Source organism: Panulirus ornatus, chromosome 35, assembly GCF_036320965.1.
Source record: "Panulirus ornatus isolate Po-2019 chromosome 35, ASM3632096v1, whole genome shotgun sequence".
Classification (NCBI taxonomy): domain Eukaryota; kingdom Metazoa; phylum Arthropoda; class Malacostraca; order Decapoda; family Palinuridae; genus Panulirus; species Panulirus ornatus.
Window position 1 is genome coordinate 11,035,661 of NC_092258.1, and position 22,958 is coordinate 11,058,618.

At 46.3% G+C, this 22,958-nt stretch overlaps 1 pseudogene; it reads right to left on the reverse strand.

Moving 5' to 3' along the window:
* Window positions 1-22,958, reverse strand: part of LOC139760207 (uncharacterized) — a 103,665-nt pseudogene that overhangs the window by 45,983 nt on the left and 34,724 nt on the right.

Below are 22,958 nucleotides of genomic sequence, written 5' to 3' on the forward strand. Positions count from 1 at the left end.
CATACTGTTTTTTCTTTTTTCTAGGATGGTGGATATTGAGATCGACATTAAACCTTAACCATGTCATGGTCTCGTGTACCTACACGTTCGCTAACAGGGAGTATGAGTTACTGAGTTACTGAGAACTCCTAGGATACAAAGAACTCGATCGAATACATAGAACTCGATCGAATACTTCAGCTTTCTCACGTCGGTCGTTCTGTGACGGTTGGGTTTGAGAAAATGATTGCCAACAAAGGTGGTCATTTCAGCAAGATTTTTATTGTCTACACTTGTCGTTCGCCAGTTGACTTTGGCAATTTAAAATCGCTAGAATAATAATCGCCCTCTATCCTTTACTTCTCGTTGCGAATTGTCTGTTGATACAACGTATATGTAAAGTTTTGGTAAACTCTGTGGGATAATATGAAGAGACGAGTTTACCAGCATTAGATTTTTTCAATGGAGTTTACGTATGATTTTCAGTTCAGTGCAGTCCCGCCTTCCCCAGACGTCTATAGACCTTACCAATAATTACAATATTCTTTTTTTTTCGTATTTAGAAATATATTTTTGCAGATCCAATGACATTCAGGCGTTCAGCGCTAACCCTGCAAATGCAACGCACGACCGTGTTTTCGTTTCGCCTCGGTCTTATCGTTCGTATAAAGGCCTTCGAATTTCGCACGGACCCCGGTGGTGGTGAATTCGTGGACGGCTGTTCCTAGACCGAGGTCTGTCTGTCCACATGAGCGTTCAAAGGGACTCCTTCCTCCTCCTCCTCCCTTTAGCCATGCACGGGAGAAATTTCTCCTCGTGTCATCCCCCCAACACTAACCAAAGCAAGAAACCCCAGCGATGATGATTCAGGGCTAAGCGGGCGGCACCGATCCGCCCTGGCTGCTAGCGCACACTCCCGTCAGCGAAGACAAACCCCGGGGCGGACATTTCACACTGGCGAGCCGGACGCACGGTATCTAGCCAGAGATTAAAGGAAAATGCTCACGGTTAGAACAGCATGGCATCCATCCCCCCCACACACCTGGTAGCATGGCTCAGTGGTGAATACCCCGCTTGGCAGTGTTAGGCTCAGTGGTGACACACTGGTAACGCGTTTCGGTGGCAAGCGGTGTGTAGGTGGGGAGTGGTGTGTGATGTGTGGGTGTGTAGTGGTGTGTGGTGTGTAGTGGTGTGTGATATGTAGGTGGGTATTTGTGTGTGATATATGAGTGGCTAATGGTGTGTGATATATAGGTGGTCAGTGGTACGTGATATGTAGGTGGGTAGTGGTGTGTGATGTGTGGGTGGGTAGTGGTACGTGATATGTAGGTGTGGTTAGTGGTGTAACATGTAGGTGGGTAGTGGTGTCGTGATAAGTAGGTGGGTAGTGGTGTGTGATATGTAGGTGTGGTTAGTGGTGTGTGATAAGTAGGTGGGTAGTGGTGTGCGATATGTAGGTGTGGTTAGTGGTGTAACATGTAGGTTGGGTAGTGGTGTGTGATACGTAGGTGGGTAGTGGTGTGCGATATGTAGGTGGCTAGTGGCCATTGTCCACATGAACGCTGGAAGGGAGAGTAAATATAGGAGAGAAAAAAATAACTACAATAAAGCTTAATGTTGGATTTACTTGCCTATTAACGTAAGCATCCAGAGCTCTGGCAAAGCTTAGGAGGTTGAAGTGGCACTCCTGTAATCATCATGTCTGTCCAACAACCCATTGTCTAGCCACAATCTACCACTGCCCACACACACACACACACACACACACACACACACACACACACACACACCATCGACCAGCCTCCATCACCACACCCACACACACCATCGACCAGCCTCCATCACCACACTCACACACACCATCGACCAGCCTCCATCACCATCCACACACACACACCATCGACCAGCCTCCATCACCACCCACACACACACCATCGACCAGCCTCCATCACCACACTCGCACACACCATCGACCAGCCTCCATCACAACCCACACACACCATCGACCAGCCTCCATCACCACACTCACACACACCATCGACCAGCCTCCATCACCATCCACACACACACACACCATCGACCAGCCTCCATCACCACCCACACACACACCATCGACCAGCCTCCATCACCACACCCACACACACCATCGACCAGCCTCCATCACCACACTCACACACACCATCGACCAGCCTCCATCACCACTCACACACACCAATGACCAGCCTCCATCACCACACACCCACACCATCGACCAGCCTCCATCACCACACCCATACACCATCGACCAACCTCCATCACCACTCACACACACACATCGACCAGCCTCCATCACTACACCCACACCATCGACCAGCTTCCATCACCACACCCACACCATCGACCAGCCTTCATCACCACTCACACACCCTAGGAGTCCACGGGGGAAAATGAAACACGGCAAGTTCCCAAGTGCACTTTCGTGTAATAATCACATCTTCAGATGAGACACAAGAGAGAAATACAACAGTCAGCTGATAGACAACTGGAAAGAGAAAGCAAAGACGGTGAATACTTTCGTTCATCATATCCTCAGATGGAGTGGGGGAAATACAGGTGTTGAGGTCCTTAAAAACATAGAGATACCAGTGAGGCGGAGGGCGGGGGTGGGTTTAGGAGTGAGGCGGAGGAGGAGGAGGGGCGAAGGTGGTGGGTTCACGGCTCCCCGTGGAGTGCAGGTGGGCACTGAAGATGTGACCTGACACATTTGACCTTCCTCTCCTGGCGTGATGTGTGGGTAGGAGGGTTATTCTGGTGGACACTTCTTAATAATCCGTTTCTCTTTTAGATCAGTTTGGCCTTTGTCTGAGGATGTAAGTAACGAAAATACTCACGGGTTTTTCTTTTCTCGTGTCTCTTCACGAGTGAAGGTTCCACACACACACACACACACACACACATAAAATCCCTGGACATATTGTTGATGTCGTGGAAGTGACTTCATCCTTCGAATCCCACCCCGCCCCTTGGACTTGTGTCTGGCTCGAGGGAGGGTCACATGTATCGCAGCTTCAGGGCGAGCGACTGGCGAGGGCCGACGGGAGCAAAGAAACACCGGGTGTGTGTGTGTGTGTGTGTGTGTGTGTGTGTGTGTGTGTGTGTGTGTGTGTGTGCCGCCGCAGCCGCCACCCAACACCCCCCGACTCTGTGCGTGGCGAGGGAGGGAGGGTGTTGTGGGGGTGAAAATCCCACGGCTTTTGTGGCGCGTCGCTGGTGCCTACCCTCCCGAGGAAACAAGTGGCCGCTCGCCCACCTCCCTCATACGGTGACACTTATCTCGAGCCGAACGTAATCAAGGAATCCTTTCCCTTCGTCCTTTGATGGTCTCGCGGGTGAGGCGAGAGCGAGGGTTCAAAAGTTATGGCTGACGTAAAGGACATCAGACACTGCGTTGCTTAATAATAGCCCTGGGTTGAGAGGAAAAAAAAGAAGAGTTGATTACATAGGGATAATCGAGTTCATCAGAAATGACCCCTCAGGCAGACTGGTAAGGATCTTCCTGTTAGACTTGAGCAACATGGAATTAAATGCCTTATGTCATCATGTTAAAAATTACGATCACTGTACTGATTGCAGTCAGGCCATCTCAGTTATTAACTCTCAAACACCTGTACCACGAGTTATATCACTAAATGTGAAGGTTTATACAAATTGGATAGCTTTATTGTTGGTAAAACTTGTACATAATTCTCTTTGTTGTCCACATAATAGATATTATGATACGCATGTTGCCAGACTTCCAACACACCCGACCTCCATTCGAATGGTCACTTGTTTACCAAAAGGCGTCTCTTCGTAGTATATCAACTGACTCTTATATTTCCTTATTGTATCTCCCCTAATGATGTGATCATTACACGAAAGTGCACTTGAGAACTTATCGTGTTTCATTTCCCCGCGAAATAGAATATATATATATATATATATATATATATATATATATATATATATATATATATATATATATATATATATATATATATATATATATTTCTATGAGTCCACGGGGAAAATGAAACACTTATCGTGTTTCATTTTCCCCGTGGACTCATAGGAATATCTTGATCCCGCGCAAAATTGTGATCCTTTCATATATATATATATATATATATATATATATATATATATATATATATATATATATATATGAAAGAGGGTAGGAGGGAGAAAATATTATCCTCACACTCCCTGCTTGTCGCAGATGACCAAATGAAAATGGGAGGCTGGAAAATCTCGCCTCTTTGTACTTCAATTTGCAAAAAAATGGAACAGAGGAAGGAGCCAAGCGAGGAGTGCTCCTCCTCCTCGAAGGCTCAGTCTGGGAGGGTGGTGTCTGGATGTAACCAAGATGAGAAGAAAGAAGAGGAGTAGTGTGATTTGAGGAGAGGAACCTGGATGTTCTGGCTCTGAGTGAAACAAAACTGGAGGGTTAGAAGGGAGGAATAATGCAAGTAAACTCAACTAGAGGAGCGGGTGAGGAATGGGAGGTATTTAGGAAAGCGCTTCCAACGTGTGCAAGGGACGAGGGAGGCATGCGAAAGGCGCCATGAGGCCCTGTGAGATGGAGTGGCGAGTTGAGGGGATGAGGAGGCTACGCTGCTGGTAGAAGAGAAAGATGTAAGGGCGTTACCTTCACGGGAGGAGAGCAGCAGGAGGTCAAGAGGAAGGCGAAGAAAACTGGAAAGAGAGGGCGAATGAGAGACGGGGGTGAGAAAGTATCAGCAAATTTCATCAATATTTCCTAGGGAGGTGAACACTTTGAGGAGAACAAGAGAACAAATGGAAGTATCGGTGAAGGAGGTAGATGGTGAAGTGAGCCAGCATAGGTTCGAATCCTGGTCCCGGCAGTTAGTCCACAGTTCACCCAGCTGTACATCCTCCCCTTCGGTCTGGTCCATAAATTGGGTACTTGGCTTGGCTAGATTATATATATATATATATATATATATATATATATATATATATATATATATATATATATATATATATATATATATATTGGAAAGGATCACAATTTTGCGCGTGATCAAGTATATTCCTATGAGCCCACGGGGAAAATGAAACACGATAAGTTCCTAAGTGCACTTTCGTGCAATAATCACATCATCAAGGGAGACAAGAGAGAAATATAACAGTCAGTTGATATACAACGAAGAGACGTAGCTAGGACGCCATTTGGTAAACCATGTTATTCAAATGGCGTCTTAGCTACGTCTCTTCGTTGTATATCAACTGAGTTATATTTCTCTTCTGTGTCTCCCCTGATGATGTGATTAATACACGAAAGAGCACTTAGGAACTTATCGTCTTTCATCTTCCCTGTGGACTCATAGGTATATATATATATATATATATATATATATATATATATATATATATATATATATATATATATATATATATATATATATATATATCGTTTATCCCTGGGGATAGGGGAGAAAGAATACTTCCCACGTATTCCCTGCGTGTTGTAGAGGGCGACTTAAAGGGGAGGGAGCGGGTGGCTGGAAATCCTCCCCTCTCGTTTTTTTCAATTTTCGAAAAGAAGGAACAGAGAAGGGAGCCAGGTGAGGATATTCCCTCAAAGGCCCAGTCCTCTGTTCTTAGCGCTACCTCGCTATCACGGGAAATGGCGAATAGTACGAAAGAAAAGGAATATATATCGTTAATGAGGTGGTCTTGATTAGGGCATTCAGTTGCCCATGACGTTGTTCAATTAAGAACAAGTGAGTCTTCTGAACGGCTGTACAATGCGTTAGATATCAAGCGGCCACAACAACCTCCTCAACACCTACACAATGAATCGACGATCCTCTCAATACAATCCAAGCTCAACATGCTCAGGACTCGGTCCTCTGCGAGGGTACTGGATCCCCCTCACGTCCAGACTCAGTCCTCTGCAAGGGTACTGGATCCCCCTCACGTCCAAAACTACTCCATAAGTGATCCTCGTCTATGATATGAAGATGCCAAATGCCTCCAGCTGGGCCTTCCAGCGTTCTCTCGCTGAACCTGCCACCTAGTCCACCAGGTCCCACTTGTGGTCTTCCATGTGCTACCAAGGGTGAGGGAGTGGGAGACGCACACTGGTATGTCCACAGAAGGCAGTTGTGGCTGAGGTAGTCCCCACATGCGCTACGTTAAGGAGGTGAGTTCACAGCCCTCCCAAAGTCCTTGACGCGCGAGAGCTTACATGGCAACCGTTACGGGCCGTGATTTTAATTCCCAACGTCTTTTTTTTTTTCTGCTGCTCTTCTTGTAGATGGTAAACTTGAGTTGGTTGTTGGGTTGTGTGCGCTTAGTGTTGTGGGAGAAGATCATGCGCAGCTGCCCCGTCATCTATCGTCTGTTGTCGTAAGTTTAAGAACGTCTGCTTCCAACAGATCACGCACATACAATGCTTCGGTGGGAGGTGGAGAGGGAGGTAGGGTGAGAGTTGCTAAGCTAGCGAGATTTTCGCTAGATTGAGCGACTTTCCAGTTCATCCAGGGATTTTTTTTTGCTTAATTGCGTTTGGCGACATGGCGTAAATTTGGCGATTTTGTGCAAAATGTTACGGTTCTTTTTTTTTTACCCCTGACAAGTTTGTGCTTTTCCTCCATAGCGGTGCTTCTGTCTCTAAACGAACACACACACACACACACACACACACACACACACACACATATACCGGCGATAATTCTTTCGGAAATAGTCGCATCTCCCTTTTGAGACAATCTCTGGCGTAATCACTCGCTTCTAAAGGTCATTTCCCCGTGCGATCTGTAGGATGAGGCATTATTGAACCGAGAGTCGCCATTATCTCTGGTAGACTGGTAGATCCCTCTGGTACACTGGTAGATCTTCTGGTATACTGGTAGATCCCTCTGTTACACTGGTACATCCCTCTGGTACGCTGGTAGATCTTCTGGTATATTGGAAGATCCCTCTGGTACGCTGGTAGATCCCTCTGGTACACTGGTAGATCCCTCTGGTACACTGGTAGATCCTTCTGGTACATTGGTAGATCCCTCTGGTACACTGGTAGATCTACTGGTATACTGGTAGATCTACTGGTATACTGGTAGATCCCTCTGGTACACTGGTAGATCCTTCTGGTACACTGGTAGATCCTTCTGGTACACTGGTAGATCTGGTACGCTGGTAGATCCCTCTGGTACGCTGGTAGATCCCTCTGGTACACTGATAGATCCCTCTGGTACACTGATAGATCCCTCTGGTAGACTGGTAGACCCCACTGGTACACGGACTAGAAATGTCTCTCACCAACATCTATCCATAAACCCCTTCTTCTGTCTCCCTACATCTCACTTTTAAGCTTTAATTTACCCCAAAGCTTAACTCCCTCCAAAGCTTGAGAACGCGTCTAATTACCCAAAATATTGAGAACGCAGCTGATTGCCCAAAATACTGAGAACGCGGCTGATTAGCCAAAATATTGAGAACGCGGCTGATTACCCAAAATATTGAGAACCCGGCTAATTACCCAAAATATTGAGAACGCGGCTGATCAGCCAAAATATTGAGAACGCGGCTGATGAGCCAAAATATTGAGAACGCAGCTGATCAGCCAAAATATTGAGAACGCGGCTGATTACCCAAAATATTGAGAACCCGGCTAATTACCCAAAATATTGAGAACGCGGCTGATTGGCCAAAATATACATCTTAATCACCCGGTCCTTATTTGGGAGGATCAGCAACACCTGATGGGGGAATTTTGAAGGGTCAGACATGAAGGGTAGGAACACACTCCCGCGTGTCTTGTGGCTCTCGCTATGTCGACTTCGCCAAAGCAGATCACACCGAGTCAACACCTGGCTGTGACCAGATCATGCGAGGTTAATCCTCATCATGCGAGGTCCTCCTCATCATGCGAGGGACCGAGGTCCTCCTCATCATCCGAGGGACCGAGGTCCTCCTCATCATGCGAGGGACTGAGGTCCTCCTCATCATGCGAGGGACCGAGGTCCTCCTCATCATACGAGGGACCGAGGTCCTCCTCATCATGCGAGGGGCTGAGGTCCTCCTCATCATGCGAGGGACCGAGGTCCTCCTCATCATCCGAGGGACCGAGGTCCTCCTCTGCGGGAGCCAATCATCCCCCTTGGCCCCTCGGAAGAGTCTCATCCCACGGCTCACACGCCTCCTCAGGGAGCGTGGCCGAGCCGTCCGCTCCCGGAGGGCGTCCATTCTTCATCTACTTCCACTTCCGCGCCCGAGGCCCCTCCACACGACACGCAGACGGACCCAGGTCCTCCTCCTCCTTCCGTAGAAATGAACGCCCTGCCGGACACACACACACACACACACACACACACGGGGGAAGAGAACACGAGAACAAAAGTTCCTCGCCATTGCACGAACGAGCCATTGTAGTGGTCCCTGGACGCGAAACCCCTCCATTATACGGGTCCTGGCTTCCCCTCCTGAGCCTGGGGAGGAGGAGGGCCGTCGCCCGACCCCTCCCCGTGCACGGGAGGGGTCGGGTGGCGACCTCCCCACACAGGAACGTGTAGCCGGGAGCAGCAACAGTAACGGAGCCCACCATGATGACCTTCCCTCACTGCTCCTTACTACCAGCACGACACAAGACTCCTGGGGGTTGGGTGTGAGCAAACGAGGCGAACTTCTTCGTCTGGGTATATATATATATATATATATATATATATATATATATATATATATATATATATATATATATATATATATATATATATATACGTATATATATATATATATATACCTATATATATATATATATATATATATATATATATATATATATATATATATATATTTTTTTTTTTTTTTTTTTTTTCTTTTTCTTTTAAACTATTTGCCATTTCCCGCGTTAGCGAGGTAGCGTTATGAACAGAGGACTGGGCCTTAGAGGGAATATCCTCATCTGGTCCCCTTCTCTGTTCCCTCTTTTGGAAAATTTTAAAAAAAAATCAAGGGAGGATTTCCAGCCCCCCGCTCCCTTCCCTTTTAGTCGCCTTCTACGATACGCAGGGAATACGTGAGAAGTATTCTTTCTCCCCTATCCCCAGGGATAATATATATATATATATATATATATAATTCCCATGAATGGGTCGTGGTGTTACCCAGGACCTTTTTGAAGGCTCGTGTAGCCCGAAGCTGCACTACCTCCGGTAGCGGGGAAATGTAGATGCCTTTGGTGTGAAAGTTCTTTGACGAGACTGCACTTCCTATGACCCAGCCTCGCCAAAGGTGACTTTAAAACTCGTGATGTAACCTTGAGCTGGCGGAGCTCGGTTATATATATATATCTGTCTTCCTCGTTATATATATATATATATATATATATATATATATATATATATATATATATATATATATATATATATTATTACATGACAGCTAGAGACTGAGTGTGTCTTTTTCTAGCGCTACCTGGCGCACATGCGGAGAGAGGGGGTTGTTATTTCATGTGTGGCGAGGTGGCGATGGGAAGGAATAAAGGCAGACAGTATGAATATGTACATGTGTATATATGTACATGTCTGTATATATATATATATATATATATATATATATATATATATATATATATATATATATATATATATATATATACGTTGAGATGTATAGGTATGTATATTTGCGTGTATGGACGTGTATGTATCAACATGTGTATGTGGGTGGGTTGGGCCATTCTTTCGTCTGTTTCCCTGCGCTACCTCGCTAACGCGGGAGACAGCAACAAAGTAAAATATATATATATATATATATATATATATATATATATATATATATATATATATATATATATATATATATATATATACTCGCCATTTCCCGCATTAGCGAGGTAGAGTTAAGAACAGAGGCCTGTGCCTTAGCGCTCGTTCGATCACTCAGCTCCTTCGCTTGTGTGTTGCTCTGGGTATCTTGTGTTGCAAGGCCTCCAACACTGCCCCTGCCCCTGACCTCACCGTAGTAAAACAACTCAGTGTTGCAGTTCACTGTCAAGTGGCTATGTTGCGAGTCCAAGTTCACACAAGTGTTCCTTAATAATGGTTCAAGTGTTGCTGATATTCTTTAGACTCGTACAAGTATTCCTTGATATTCTATATGTTGCTGATATTCTTCAGACTCGTACAAGTATTCCTTGATATTCTATATGTTCTGATATTCCTCAGACTCGTACAAGTATTCCTTGATATTCTATATGTTGCTGATATTCCTCAGACTCGTACAATTATTCCTTGATATTCTATATGTTGCTGATATTCCTCAGACTCGTACGAGTATTCCTGGATATTCTATATGTTGCTGATATTCCTCAGACTCGTACGAGTATTCCTGGATATTCTATATGTTGCTGATATTCCTCAGACTCGTACGAGTATTCCTGGATATTCTATATGTTGCTGATATCCCTCAGACTCGTACAATTATTCCTGGATATTCTATATGTTTCTGATATTTCTCAGACTCGTACAAGTATTCCTTGATATTCTATATGTTGCTGATATTCCTCAGACTCGTACAATTATTCCTGGATATTCTATATGTTGCTGATATCCCTCAGACTCGTACAAGTATTCCTTGATATTCTATATGTTGCTGATATCCCTCAGACTCGTACAAGTATTCCTTGATATTCTATATGTTGCTGATATTCCTCAGACTCGTACGAGTATTCCTGGATATTCTATATGTTGCTGATATTCCTCAGACTCGTACGAGTATTCCTGGATATTCTATATGTTGCTGATATTCCTCAGACTCGTACAAGTATTCCTGGATATTCTATATGTTGCTGATATTCCTTAGACTCGTACAAGTATTCCTGGATATTCTATATGTTGCTGATATTCCTCAGACTCGTACGAGTATTCCTTGATATTCTATATGTTCTGATATTCCTCAGACTCGTACAAGTATTCCTTGATATTCTATATGTTGCTGATATTCCTTAGACTCGTACAAGTATTCCTGGATATTCTATATGTTGCTGATATTCCTCAGACTCGTACGAGTATTCCTGGATATTCTATATGTTGCTGATATCCCTCAGACTCGTACAATTATTCCTGGATATTCTATATGTTTCTGATATTTCTCAGACTCGTACAAGTATTCCTTGATATTCTATATGTTTCTGATATTTCTCAGACTCGTACAAGTATTCCTTGATATTCAATATGTTGCTGATATTCCTCAGACTCGTACAAGTATTCCTGGATATTCTATATGTTGCTGATATTCCTCAGACTCGTACAAGTATTCCTGGATATTCTATATGTTGCTGATAGTCCAAGTATTCTTTGATATTCTTCTGATATTCCTCAGACTCGTACAAGTATTCCTTGATATTCTATATGTTTCTGATATTCCTCAGACTCGTACAAGTATTCCTTGATATTCTATATGTTTCTGATATTCCTCAGACTCGTACAAGTATTCCTGGATATTCTATATGTTGCTGATATTCCTCAGACTCGTACAAGTATTCCTGGATATTCTATATGTTGCTGATATTCCTCAGACTCGTACAAGTATTCCTTGATATTCAATATGTTGCTGATATTCCTCAGACTCGTACAATTATTCCTGGATATTCTATATGTTGCTGATATTCCTCAGACTGCTTATACAAATATTCCTCAATATTCCTTGATATTTTAAATGTTGCTGATATTCCCCAAGCGCTCACAGACGACTATTCCCCGACATTTCAAATACCTGCTGATATTCCTCAGACGGGAGAAGACAGCTTCTTCGACGGGGTCAGGCAGGAGTGGACACCACAACGCTATGAAAAAAAACCAAGTCATTTCCCAATAAAAAACCAAGTCATTTCCCAATAAAAAACCAAGTCATTTCCCAATAAAAACCTGCATCTCGTATGGCAACACTAGGGTGAGCCTTGCCATACCCACAACTTTATATCTTAATTCACGAGTGTGTGTGTGTGTGTACGGACGATCACTCAGATATCATTAAGAGAACCCGTTTCGACATCAAAAAGGGGATTATTCTACACTAAGGCCAAACGCTAGACGAAAAAAAAAGGAAAAAAGAAAAATATAAACGCCACGGGAAAAAGCATGACAGTTGCCAACGATCGCCACACACCCGACCGACCGACCATACACTATGTTTAGCTCGGTTCCAATTAACAATAGGCAGAGCAAGTGCACCCAGATTGACAGCTCAATAATACGAAGCCTACAGCCTATGTCACTCTCTCTCTCTCTCTCTCTCTCTCTCTCTCTCTCTCTCTCTCTCTCTCTCTCTCTCTCTCTCTCTCTCTCTCTCGTCAACCAACTCCTCCTGAAATCTTTCCATCTCTCTCTCTCTCTCTCTCTCTCTCTCTCTCTCTCTCTCTCTCTCTCTCTCTCTCTCTCTCTCTCTCTCTCTTTAAAAAAAAGCATACGCCTCTACCTACTTGCAACATACGGTCGTAGGTACTTAAGTCTGTTTTACACGTGAATACGAAAAAGGTAAAAGTCCTGTACGTTTTTCGTAACTTTCTTTGGTCCTTATTTATAATGTATTTCCCTTCTTTTTTTCCCCCGACTGTAACCGACATAACGCTGGCATAAAAAAAAAAATGCCCTGTAAGGTCAACAACACCAAGGAGGGAAAAAAAAATGCTAAATACTAGAGAAAAAAAATGCTAAATACTAAAGAAAAAAATATAAGAATGAGGTTAATCATCGCTCAGATGTTTGTACACCTGACTCGTGAAGGTGTAAAGAATGCAGGAGGAAGGGGTTGACGGGAGAGAGAGAGAGAGAGAGAGAGAGAGAGAGAGAGAGAGAGAGAGAGAGAGAGAGAGAGAGAGAGAGAGCTGTAAGGATTTCAGGAGGAGGAGGGGGTTGACGAGAGAGAGAGAGAGAGAGAGAGAGAGAGAGAGAGAGAGAGAGAGAGAGAGAGAGAGAGAGAGAGAGAGATCCCACAGCCTCCCCGTTCGAGGAGGAGGAGGAGGTAAACATAACGGTCAATCCTCGAGGGGTGGCTGGTCGCCACATACAAACTATGGGCAGGAGCGACCAGGCGCTGTGCCACAACGGGTCCGGCCCAGCCCTGGTGGCGGGAAGACAAGACGACGCACGGGAGCACGGGGGGGCAATGCCATACCTGTAGAATAAGGAAGGAAGGGAAAGAACATCAAGTGAAAACGGGAAGAGATACATGCCAAGCGGTGTAAACAAAATGGTCACTAAGGCTTAGAGATACATGCCAAGCGGTGTAGACAAAATGGTCACTAAGGATAAGGGCTTTTGGATTCCACTCGGGCTATGGGAGGCCTGGAGGAAGAACCATCCCCCAAGATTGACAAGGACTGGGCTCCATGCAAGCACAAACCACAGTAAGGTATGGAATAAGCTGGACACCAGGGAGGGAAATAATGACTGCACCACGACAACATTCCAAACGTCTGGGGAAGCGCATTCTCCAACCCTCATCATGTGGGGAGGAAGGATTACACAAAAGACGTGATGACCCATGACGAGGTCCATGTCTAGGTTTGCCAGACGGTGATGCAAATACGATAGTAAAGCAGAGGGCACCTCCCCACCCACCTCGCCCTCCGGCTCAACGACGATCGAGGGGGAAAAAGAATGAAGAGAAACATTCTTGCAGTGCTTGAGGATCATACTGCCATCTTACAGGAAACTGGAAGTGATGAGAGAGAGAACAAGTTACCCCGCCAGCTGGAGCAACCAAATGCACTGGAGGGGGGCTGGACTCGCAATAATGGAAAATCAGGGCAGAGGTCCATTTACATGCTCAGCACGAGAAAAAGAGCGAGTATTAGAGTGGTGAAAGGGAGAGAAAATGAGCTGGGGGAAAAAAATAAAAAGAGTAGAGTGGAAATATAGGTACAAAAAATGCATAGGGTTGAATTTTACCGCTGACGACCGTTAATGGAGGAAAAAAAACTTAAGAGTGGCGAGAGGACTAAACCCTAGGGACACCAATGTTAATAGGATGAGAGAGAGACGGGAGGGAGGGGAAATAGCTCCTTCAACGACTCTCGCAATAGACCGACTCAAGAACCCGTTACGTAACAGAAAACAGAGGCAAAAGGCGGGAAGTTTAAAAGGCTTTTTAAAAGGACTTAAAGAAACCGTTGCGTAACAGAAAACAGAGGCAAAAGGAGCGAAGTTTAAAAGGCTTTTTAAAAAGACTTAAAGAAACCGTTACGTAACAGAAAAGAGGTAAAAGGCGGGAAGTTTAAAAGGCTTTTAAAAAAGACTTAAATAAACCGTTACTTAATAGAAAACAGAGGCAAAAGGAGGGAAGATTAAAAGGTTTTTTTTTAAAAAGACTTAAAGAAACCGTTACGTAACAGAAAACAGAGGTAAAAGGAAGGAAGTTTAAAAGGCTTTAAAAGACTTAAAGAAACCGTTACGTAACAGAAAACAGAGGCAAAAGGAGGGAAGTTGAAAAGGCTCTGAAAAAGACTTAAAGAAACCGTTACGTAACAGAAAACAGAGGCAAAAGGCGGGAAGTTTAAAAGGCTTTTAAAAAGACTTAAAGAAACCGTTACGTAACAGAAAACAGAGGCAAAAGGAGGGAAGTTTAAAAGGCTTTTTAAAAACTTAAAGAAACAGTTACGTAACAGAAAACAGAGGTAAAAGGCGGGAAGTTTAAAAGGCTTTTAAAAAAGACTTAAAGAAACCGTTACGTAACAGAAAAGAGGCAAAAGGAGGGAAGTTTAAAAGGCTTTTTAAAAAGACTTGAAGAAACCGTTACGTAACAGAAAAGAGGCAAAAGGAGGGGTCTAAAAGGCTTTTAAAAAAGACAAAGAAACCGTTACGTAACAGAAAACAGAGGCAAAAGGCGGGAAGTTTTAAAAAGGCTTTTCAAAAGACTCATGCCAAATTCTAGCATATGCTTTGGAGACGTCCAAGACCACACGACAGAGGAACTCCACCCCAGAATCCCTGACTGGTGAGAGCCAGAGGCGAGCTAACGCAGGGAAACACACACGAAGACCGCGTACTGTTGATGTGAGAAGGGAGATTGAAATCCCTTGACAACAACAGGTATACTTACGACGGATGGAAAGCTTGTCCTTCATCTGGAATTACCGGGGGTAATTTCCTTCTCTGGTAACCTTGAGAGAGAGAGAGAGAGAGAGAGAGAGAGAGAGAGAGAGAGAGAGAGAGAGAGAGAGAGAGAGAGAGAGAGAGAGAGAGAGGATTTAACACTCCCCTAACGCTGCTGTTTCGCTGCTCAAGGCCACCGCTAAGGTAATCCGATTACACTATGGGCACTTCCAGCCCTCACAGCTCGGCCGAGCCGGGCCTACCACCATCCCTGGGTTCTTATACAAACCGTGCGATGCATATGATCTTTTCCCCCCCATCACCATGTGCTCACCATTCCACCAACACTGTCCTCACCATTCCACCTACACTGTCCCCACCACTTCACCAACATTGTCTCCACCACTTCACCAACACTGTCCCCACCATTCCACCAACACTGTCCTCATCACTTCACCAACAATGTCCCCACCACTTCACCAACACTGTCCTCACGACTTCAACACTGTCCCCACCGCTTCACCAACACTGTCCCCACCATTTCACCAACACTGTCCTCACAATTTCACTAGCACCTTCCTCACCACTCCACCAACACTGTCCTCACCACTCCACCAACACTGTCCTCACCACTCCACCAACACTGTCCTCACCACTTCACCAACACTGTCCTCATCACTTCAACAATGTCCTCACCACTTCACCGACACTGTCCCTACCACTTCAACACTGTCCCCACCACTTCACCAACACTGTCCCCATCACTTCACCAACACTGTCTCCACCACTTCACCAACACTGTCCCCACCATTCCACCAACACTGTCCCCATCACTTCACCAACACTGTCCCCACCATTCCACCAACACTGTCCCCATCACTTCACCAACAATGTCCTCACCACTTCACCGACACTGTCCCTACCACTTCAACACTGTCCCCACCACTTCACCAACACTGTCCCCATCACTTCACCAACACTGTCTCCACCACTTCACCAACACTGTCCCCACCATTCCACCAACACTGTCCCCATCACTTCACCAACAATGTCCCCACCACTTCACCAACACTGTCCCCACCATTCCACCAACACTGTCCTCACAATTTCACTAGCACCTTCCTCACCACTCCACCAACACTGTCCTCACCACTTCACCAACACTGTCCTCACCATTTCCACCAACACTGTCCTCACCATTTCACCAACACTGTCCTCACCATTTCACTAGCACCTTCCTCACCACTCCACCAACACTGTCCTCACCACCTCACCAACACTGTCCTCACCATTCGACCAACACTGTCCTCACCATTCGACCAACACTGTCCTCACCATTCCACCAACACTGTCCTCAACATTTCACGAGCACCTTCCTCACCACTTTCACCATCATTTCTGCGACACTGTCTTCAACATTTCGCCAACGACGCCCATCACCCTTGACAGACCCCTGGTTATCTCTCCAATATAACCTCCAAGAAACTGTTTAATTCCATCCAAACACTTCCCCACCATCCCTCCAACACTTCATGATTGTCTTTGCCATTTCTTCATCACCTTCCAACTTTCCTCCACCATCTCCCAACACTTCATCACCATCTTTCCAACACTGTAACGCCAACACTGCAATGTTTTCTCAATTTCTCTCTCACTGCCTCGACAACAATGTCCCATCTCTCGCACATCACCCCAGAAAACCCATCACTACCCAACCATCACCCACACAGCACTACCCAACCATCACCCACAGTACGCTCCCCCAGTATTCCCCATCCTATTCTCTCTCTCTCTCTCTCTCTCTCTCTCTCTCTCTCTCTCTCTCTCTCTCTCTCTCTCTCTCTCTCTCCCCCAGCAAGCTCGCCCACTCCTCATAATCTTCAGACGTGAAGGTTGGAGCAGCGAGACAGATTAAACAATTTTCCATCGGATTATATTTTCTTCCTTCTCTTCCCCCACAAAAGACCACGCACACACACACACACACACACACACACACACACACACACACACACATATATATCTAAATACAATTTTTCTCTCCTTAGTCTCATCAGAAAGATCTCACAAACCCGACGGGGTCTGCTATGCCAGCTTTTAGCTGCGAGGATTTTGAAAAAGAATAAACTTTCACGTTTTTCTTGCTTCACAGACGTGGGAGGGAAGGGAGGTGTGGCGAGACCAGGCCGCTCTGTGACACATTATCTCATCATTTTCACGTTGTGGTTCGTTACGCCAACTGTTACTACGTTACGGGAGATGTACGTACCGGGTCTATAATGTTACACGCCAGGTACTTCCTCCTTCGTCAGGTGCCTCACGCCCTGGCGCACCCGGTGCCGCCTCCACCTACAGAGAAGCCCGACTGCTCGGAGGAGATGCTGTACATAAGAAAACATTACCTCGAGGATAAAGATGGGAAGGAAAGGCGATCTTCGCCCGGGAAAGAAATCGTGTCTATCAATGAACTCTTTTTTTTTTCCCCAGCTGTGGATCGTCTTCCCATTTTCTTTATGTCTGCCGCCCCTGAGCCAATATCGTAATCAAAGAATTACACGAATTTTGAAGCCGTTGATCTGCCCGAGCAAGTCATTTCGTAAAGTTTCGTCCCTGTTTCGCCGGGGTTTTTTTTTTGGAGAAAAGGTTCACGTGGGCGAATGAACCATCACACGCAGATTTTTCTTCTCGCTTCCCTTCGTCAACGTGAGATACAAAAATGCTTCAGACGTCTGTCTCTTTCTCACGAACACACACACACAGAGTTGGTGAAGATACCCCTGTACAAAAATGACATGGTGGAGGGCGACGACAACGGTGAGGCTAGACGAAGTGGAATGGAACTTTCGAGCGACGCTGGTTCGTTCTGCAGCCGACACCCTAGCCCTCCCTCTCTCTCTCAGAGGCAAACTAGGTAAGGTTGATTTCTTGAAACATCGCCACGGGGGCCGTGGGGTGAGTGGATCATGTGGTGATTGGCCCACGGCTTTACGGCACTGACAGACACACACACACACCTCCCTCTCTCTCCCTTGGAAAAAAACTTCCTTACTCTTATAATCTCGAAACGTTTACATGCATGAGAGGGCCCAGTGCTTACCCTAATATTCTTGCCTCCCCCGTCCTCTCAATGGGGAACTGTTCTTTGTGATTCGCTCCTCTTCTAGTGAAAGACATCTCGAAGATTATATGGGTAGTTTTTTTCCCCCTGTGTGTGTGTGTGTGTGGCGAAGTCATACAATGCGACTCCACCCCGAGACTTGGAGGGGCGGGCGCGCAAGGTGTTCTTGCCGACCCATACACAGAGGGACGGCCTGACCCACTGGTGCTACGGCTTCTAAATCAATACCCGAGGGAAATTAAAGCTGGAGTCTGAGGTTTTAAAGAATATCGACTCGACCATCCCCCCTCTCCCCTCCCTTTCTTTATTTTTCTCTTCCTATTTGTCATGGCGAGTGGCGTGGGCCTGCAGGTCCCCACTTTTAGTGGTGGCGGTGTGTGAATATTTCCGAGAAAGGTCAGTCTGTGGCCGAGGAGCAGCAGCAGGAGGAGGTTGTGGTCTCTAAAAGGTACTGGCGGAGGAGCTGCAGCAGGAGGGGGTTGTGGTCTCTATAAGGTACTGGAGGAGGAGCAGCAGGAGGTTGTGGTCTCTGTAAGGTACTGGCGGAGGAGGAGCAGCAGGAGGTTGTGGTCTCTGTAAGGTTCTGGCGGAGGAGCTGCAGCAGGAGGGGGTTGTGGTCTCTATAAGGTACTGGCGGAGGAGCTGCAGCAGGAGGGGGTTGTGGTCTCTATAAGGTACTGGCGGAGGAGCTGCAGCAGGAGGGGGTTGTGGACTCTATAAGGTACAGGCGGAGGAGGAGCAGCAGGAGGAGGTTGTGGTCTCTGTAAGGTACTGGCGGAGGAGCTGTAGGAGGAGGCTGTGGTCTCTGTAAGGTACTGGCGAAGGAGCAGCAGGAGGAGGTTGTGGTCTAAGTAAGGTACTGGCGACGACGCCACCCCTGGTGTGAGGCATAGGGTAGCAACAAGTGAGAGCCCTCAGCAGAACGTCCTTGCCAGCCACCTCGTTTACATAGAGATACGTTCTTGGTAGTCTATAAGATACTGACGGAGGAGCAGCATCAGGAAGAGGTTGTGGTCTCTGTAAGGTACTGGCGGAGGAGCAGCAGCAGGGGGTTGTGGTCTCTATAAGGTACTGGCGGAGGAGGAGCAGCAGGAGGAGGTTGTGGTCTCTGTAAGGTACTGGCGAAGGAGCAGCAGCAGAAGGCTGTGGTCTCTGCAAGGTACTGGCGAAGGAGCAGCGGGAGGAGGAGGTTGTGGTCTGTGTAAGGTACTGGCGACGACGCCACCTCTGGTGTGAGGCATAGGGTAGCAACAAGTGTGAGCCCCCAGCAGAACGTCCTTGCCCAGTCACCTCGTTTCCACAGAGATAAGTTCCTGGGAGTCCCTCCTGGACTTCTTGTCCCTCGCAAGATGCTCTACAAGTGCACGGAAGTTGGCCTCGGCCGCCTTTTGCCCCTTCACACCCACCCACACACACACACCCTCACACACACACACACACACACACACCCACACGCACAAAACTTTCTACCCAAGTTCTCCTAAGGAGAAACTACCCGTCCAATGGCGGCTAATCAGGCTAAAAGACTGCGAGGGGAAGAACTACGTGAGGAGGCGAACGATAGATATGGAAAAGTGTTTTCGCTGTGGGTGGACGACAGTGCACCAGCATGGTCCAGGTCCAGACCAGAGTCCTGGAGGGAGAAACGACTCGTGATGAATGTAATCAGACCATTAAAAGACCTATGCTAAAGCCTTTGGTCCTGGTGGAGGCGGCTCCCCATACATGCTGGAGGGAATGTTGCTGAGGCACTCGCTCGCCCGCGCCACACATAGCTGAGAAGATTAATTAAGGGAGAGTCTTACATGACGGCGCTGACGACCGACTGACAACCCTCCAGAGGTGGTATTACAGCGAACCAGAAACAACCACCTGGCGATACCAGGCGGAGGCAATGTATCATCATGGGGTGGTTGCAGGCGCCAGCCAGCCAAACACTCCCTCAAGAGACGATGATCAAGGCCCAATAACGTAACATTCGGACTACGAAGGACGGGGTCAGGTTAAGAGTCCCATTCAGAGAGAGAGAGAGAGAGAGAGAGAGAGAGAGAGAGAGAGAGAGAGAAAGTTCTTCCAGAGTGCACAGAATGTAAACAAAAAAAAAAATATTCTGTATCAGCGTCACTGAATGCGTTCGAATCAAAGGGGGAGAGAGAGAGAGAGAGATTGGCACACCATCGCCACCAGATCGTAATGTCGTCAGTCAATAACATGGGAGATTGAAAATACGATGATACACCAGTGACTCCTTGGGCTCGTAAGGGCACACGAAGATCAGAGAGGAAATGAGGATGGAAAAAAAGGGGAAAAGTCCACGGAGCTACGCGTTCTCTACACGCTGGCAGATGGACGTCCACAGAGAGAATGCAGAACGCTCTCAAATACGGTTCTGTGAAATGGATAAAGACGAGGTTCGAGCAAGGGTTGGACCTTGGGGCAGTAAAGAGAAAATGTGCTTTGATTAAAGATGCCAACATGTGCAGAGGAGCCAGCCAGCATTTGCAAGGTGTAGGAGAATGAGGAATGAGCACAGCACGATAAGGAAAGAGAAGAGAAATCGTCAAAAAAAAAATTATAGACAAGAGAGGGAACAAGCAGGGAATTGAATTCCAAACCTAGTCCGCAAATTCGTCGGGAGTAAATAATCGCGTGAATTGCAGGTAATTAGAACCGAGAGATTCAAAGGCTACAGTGGATGACGGCGATAAAGTAAACGAGGAACTAAAAGAGGAGTTTCAAAGCGTATTCAGAGTGGAGGCCACCATGGCCCCAGCACCAGTGAGATGCAGTGGAAACGAGGACTTAAAAAAACATCGAAATTGTTACGAGAGAAAGCATAAGTACACTTATCTTTGGCAGACTATTGGATGAGGTTAGATGGGTGGTTGGACAGAGTCGGGAAGAAGCCCGGCTTGTAAAACGCCTATGGACAGGTGATATACGGGGGACGATCTTGCACGCTCCTTTTCTGCTCCTGCTCAAGTGTCTGGTTCCATATACAGCGCAATGGATCCTGATGAAGTTTCTCCTTATATGCCCCAGGTGTCTGCAGAAACGCTAGAGAGGCCACGGGAAATACTGATAAAAAAAATATCTTTGGAAGAGAATGTGACGCCGAGAAAAAAAAATGCAAATGGCATACCTATCTTTAAGGAAGGAGACATGAGAAAGCAAATAGATGACAAATTTTAAATGAGAAATCAAAACAAAACATAGCTTCGGGGAAAGAAGGTCGTGGTGAGGGTGAGGTCTACTGTGGACCGTAGATTTAGCTGGGAAAGACTGTGTGTTCCTCTGGACCAACCGGAAAGTATTTGACACTGCACCACATACGAGGCTGGCAAAGAAGCTTGGGTTTCCGGGCAAGCGTACGGACGAAAATGGATGACAAATTTTAAATGAGAAATCAAAACAAAACATAGCTTCGAGGAAAGAAGGTCGTGGTGAGGGTGAGGTCTACTGTGGACCGTAGATTAGCTGGGAAAGACTGTGTGTTCCTCTGGACCACCGGAAAGCATTTGACACTGCACCACATACGAGGTTGGCAAAGAAGCTTGGGTTTCCGGGCAAGCGTACGGACGAAAATGGATGACAAATTTTAAATGAGAAATCAAAACAAAACATAGCTTCGAGGAAAGAAGGTCGTGGTGAGGGTGAGGTCTACTGTGGACCGTAGATTTAGCTGGGAAAGACTGTGTGTTCCTCTGGACCAACCGGAAAGCATTTGACACTGCACCACATAAGAGGTTGGTAAAGAGGCTTGGGTTTCCGGGCAAGCGTCCGGACGAGACTTCTTCGACGGACAGACGACTTTAGTTGGAAGGATCAGAGGACACACGTCAGGTGAGGCCATTTCTGAAGTGGGTTGAGGTCACTCGTGGCAGAGGAAACTATCATACTGCAGCTTGAAGGGAGCAGAGAACGCATGTCAGTGGAGCCTTCACAATGTGAGTTGAGGTTACCAATGGCGTGCCGCAAGGCTCGATCTTTGGACCGGCGTCACTCTGTGATCTGTACGAGTGGCTTGTCAGAAGGAAATGGACCGAGAAAGTACGAAATGACGAGAACTGAGAGCATCAACTTTATAAAAAGGGACTTGAGCTTGAAGGGAGCAGAGAACGCATGTCAGTGGAGCCTTCACAATGTGAGTTGAGGTTACCAATGGCGTGCCGCAAGGCTCGATCTTTGGACCGGCGTCACTCTGTGATCTATACGAGTGACTTGTCGGAAGGAAATGGACCAAGAAAGTACGAAATGACGAGAACCGACAGCATCAACTTTATAAAAAGGAGGACTAGCCCAGCCCTAGGGTGAAATGTAATAAGAAATTTCCCGAAATTATCCACACCCTTTACTTATGCATCAAATACACCCTCCCCTTCAATAAATTACACTCCCCACTCATTTACTATTATGCATTATACACTATACACTATGCTGACAATGACTGAATACTGTTACATATGTGAGAACACCCGAGGACCAAACAACAATGACCCTCAAGTGATTCATGAACTACGGGCGACCAGAGCTGGTGATCATGACGTACCCACGCCTCTCACTTCAGATGGCTACAATGACCTAAATACAATTATATTGACGGTCATCTGTCATACAAGAAGCGTCTTGCCAACACACACATACAACCAGTAATGAGTGTTGCTATGTTTAGCACAGAAAATGACGCAGAGCATCGCTCCTGCCTTGTAAACAATTGAAGAATTGCACTTACCCTTGACTGGACGAGCGCCTCTCGCTTGAGATGGCTACAATGACCTAAATAC